This window comes from Mustela nigripes, chromosome 12, assembly GCF_022355385.1.
Source record: "Mustela nigripes isolate SB6536 chromosome 12, MUSNIG.SB6536, whole genome shotgun sequence".
NCBI lineage: Eukaryota > Metazoa > Chordata > Mammalia > Carnivora > Mustelidae > Mustela > Mustela nigripes.
Genome location: NC_081568.1, coordinates 91,193,782 through 91,197,719, shown reverse-complemented (window position 1 = coordinate 91,197,719; position 3,938 = coordinate 91,193,782). Strand labels below are relative to the sequence as shown.

At 40.8% G+C, this 3,938-nt stretch overlaps 1 pseudogene; it reads left to right on the top strand.

Moving 5' to 3' along the window:
* The first annotated feature begins 2,098 nt into the window (after positions 1 to 2,098).
* LOC132027925 (transcription initiation factor TFIID subunit 12-like) lies at positions 2,099 to 3,143 on the top strand (annotated as a pseudogene).
* Positions 3,144 to 3,938: the final 795 nt, after the last annotated feature.

Below are 3,938 nucleotides of genomic sequence, written 5' to 3'. Positions count from 1 at the left end.
CTAAACTAAAAAGCTCTGCCCCAAAACCTTTGACGGGTAAGAGGAGAGGGTTATAATACCACGCATTTTCTACAAACAGCAAAGTGCACATTGCACAGTTTCAGTGGTCTGCAACATTGCCACATTCCCGCCTAGGAGCCGAGGATGCTCAGGTGGGAGAGCAGAGCTGAACCCCAGCAGCAGGCAGCCTGTGGATCCCCAGGGTCCCTCAGGGAGAAGCAGTTCTCCTATTTGGAGTGCATTTAGTGGAGGTGATACAGCCTCTCCAAGGGCAAAGGTCCTGTAGGTACCACCAAACAATCTTGCTCACCAGTATAGGAATGGATGCTGGCAAGCACAGCAAACCCTGGCACAGGCTGTGTGCTGTGATTTACCATAAACTCTGAACTGTTGGATGGTCACATGGCTGTCTTCTGCAACAAGCTGGCACCAACAACAGTGCAGGGAAACCCTTCTTGGAGGATCAGTGTGGGTCTGCAACACAAGGGTCTGTGAAGCAATGAGCTTTGAAACAGCCTCACCTGAAATAAAACAAAGGAATGCTGTGCCGATGGAAGGTGGACAGTTCAGACACAGTGTGAAGGCATGATTCTGACAGAAACCAAAGACACAGGCCAGGTCACTATTAGTGTGTCTGGAGGGCTTACTGAAGAGAAGAGCCATGCATTTCTCGCCTGGGACACAAGAGAACAAGGCCCAACCATTTTCTCTCCTCTCTCACCAGCTTGCTCCACCTCAGGAAATTAAACAGGGTCACCAAGTGGAGAATAGAGCCACTATATCTTTATTTATTATTTTTTTTTTTTTTGGATACAGAAAGAATTTTTTTATTTTAATTTATATTTTTTAATTTTTAATTTTTTTCCTTCTCTTTCTACCTTTTTTCTATCAAGCTTTTCATAACAGGCAGACCAAAATATACCTAGAATCTAGCTTCTTGTATTTTTTATCTTATTTTTAAATTTTTTTCATCAATTTTAAAATTTCATTTTATTTTGCCTTTTTTCTCTTCCCCAAAATGACAAGATGGAGAAATTCACCCCAAAAGAAGAACGGGAAGAAATGACAGCCAGAGATAAATACAGAGATAAGTAAGATGTCTGAATTAGAATTTAAAACAATTATAAGGACACTAGCTGAGGAGTGCCTGGGTGGCTCAGTCAGTTAAATGTCTGCCTTTGGCTCAGGTTGTGATCTCAGGGTCCTGGAATTGAGCCCCACATTGGGCTCTCTGCTCCCCAGGGAGCCTGCTTCTCACTTTTCCTCTGTGCCCATGCTCTCTCTATCCCTCTCTCTCAAATAAATAAATAAAATCTTAAAAAAAAAAAAAAGAGGGGGATACTAGCTGGGTTTGAAAAAAGTATAGAAGACACTAAGAGACCCTCTTACTGCAGAGGTAAAAGATCTAAAATCTAGCTAGGCCAAAATTAAAAATACTATTACTAAGATGCCAAATAGAGGCTCTAAAACTGAGGATAAGCAAGACAGAAGAGAGAGTCAGTGACAGAGAGGATAAAATTATGGAAAATAATGAAACTGAAGAGGAAAGAAGGTAATGGGCCATTAAAGTAGACTTAGGGAACTCAGCAACTTATTAAAATGGAATAACATTTGTATCATAGGAGTCCCAGAAAATGAAGAGATAAAAGGGAGCAGAAGGTATGTTCAAACAAATTATACCTGAAAACTTCCCAATCTGGAGAATGACACAGACGCCAAAATCAAAGAAGCACAGAGAATTCCCATTCAATTCACCAAAAGCCAGCCATCACCAAGGCATACCATAGTCAAATTCACAAAATACAAAAATGAGGAAAGAATCCTGAAAGCTGCAAGGGAAAAAAGTCCTTAACCTCCAAGGGAAGGTAGATCAGGTTCAGAGCAGATCTTTCCACAGAAATATGGCAAGCCAGAAGAAAGTGGTAGGAAATATTCAAGCTGCTGAATGGGAAATATATGCAGCCAAGAATTCTTTCTCCAGCAAGGCTGTCATTCAGAATACAAGGAGAGATAAAGACTTTACCAGACAAACAAAAACTAAAGGATTTTGTAACCACTAAACCAACCCAGCAAGAAATAATAAAGGGGAGTCGACCGGCTGCTGAGAGGAACGCTTCACTGGGGCAGTCTCCGCATATCATGGGAATATAGACGCTGCTGCCTCTGATTGGCCTTGGTCCTCACAGCTCCAAAAAGAAACAGGACCTCGATAAGGTCTATGAGCTGAAGTCCAAAGCTCGACAGATTATGAACCAGTTTGGCCCCTCAGCCTTAATCAACCTCTGCAATTTCTCATCCATAAAACCGGAACCAGCCAGCACCCCTCCACTAGGCTCCATGGCCAATAGCACCACAGTGGTAAAGATACCAGGCACTCCTGGGACAGGAGGGCGTCTCAGCCCTGAAAACAATCAGGTATTGACTAAGAAGAAATTACAAGACTTAGTAAGAGAAGTGAATCCTAATGAGCAATTGGATGAAGATGTGGAAGAGATGCTGCTGCAGATTGCTGATGATTTTATCAAGAGGGTGGTGACGGCAGCCTGACAGCTCGCTCGGCATCGCAAGTCCAGCACCCCGGAGGTGAAGGATGTCCAGCTGCATCTAGAATGCCAGTGGAACATGTGGATCCCAGGATTTGGCTCTGAAGAAATCTGACCCTACAAAAAGGCTTGCACCCAGAGGCCCACAAACAGCGAATGGCATTGATCCGGAAAACAACCAAGAAATATCACATGGGAAGGTCAGGGAATGGACAACAATGTATTTGGAGATACTTGAGCTGAGACCTCAGCCATCTCATCTTTGGATTTTTTTTAATGCTTTACAGAGAAGCACATAGTTTTTATTAACAGTGCAGCAATATCTATAATGACTGAGAGGATCTGTCAAAAGAATAAAGCCTCCTCCCCCAACTTCCGGTCCATTTTCCCTGCCGTCTCAAAGAGGAACGATGTATCTTCCAGAGAAGATTTTATTTGTGGTTTATTATATAAGTGATTGAATATGGGACAAAGCATTATGGTCTTTTTTGGTGAGACAGTATTAGCAGGATTTGTAGAGGTTTGTGTTTCCTTCTCCCTTCCCCCTCTCCCTGTACTTTATAATGTCAGTGTTTATATGAATATGACTTTCATTTGCTTTTCCAGAATAAAGAAATTATTAATTGAAAAAAAAAAAGAAAAGAAATAATAAAGGGGACTTTCTGAGTGGGGGATAAGAAACCAAAAGCAATAAAGACTAGAAAGGACAAGAGAATACCACCAGAAACACCAACTCTCCAGGTAACACAATGACTCTAAATTCGTATCTTTTAATAATCATTCTGAATGTAAATTGGCTACATACTCCAATCAAAAGACATAGGATATCAAAATTGAGGAAAAAAACAACTCAAGATCCATTGATATTCTGCCTATAAGAGACTCATTTTAGACCTAAAGACACCTGCAGATTGAAAGGTAAGAGGGTGAAGAATTATCTATCATGGTAAAGGATGTCAAAAGAAAGCCAGAGTAGCCCTACTTGTATCAGACAAACTAGATTTTAAAACAGACCATAACAAGAGTTGAAGAAGGGGATTACATCATAATTAGGGGATCTATACATCAAGAAGATTTAACAATTGTAAATATTTATGCCCCCAACTTGGGAGCACCCAAATATATAAGCCACTTAATCATAAACATAAAGAAACTCATTGATAATAATACAATAATACTAGGGGACTTTAACACCCCACTTACAGCAATGGACAGATCATCTAAACAGAAAATCAACAAGGGAACAATGGCTTTGAATGACACACAGGACCATATGGACTTAACAGATAAATTCAGAACTTTTCATCCTCAAGCAGCAGAATACACATTCTTTTCAAGTGCACATAGAACATTCTCCAGAAAAGATCACATACTGGGTCACAAATTGGCCCTCAA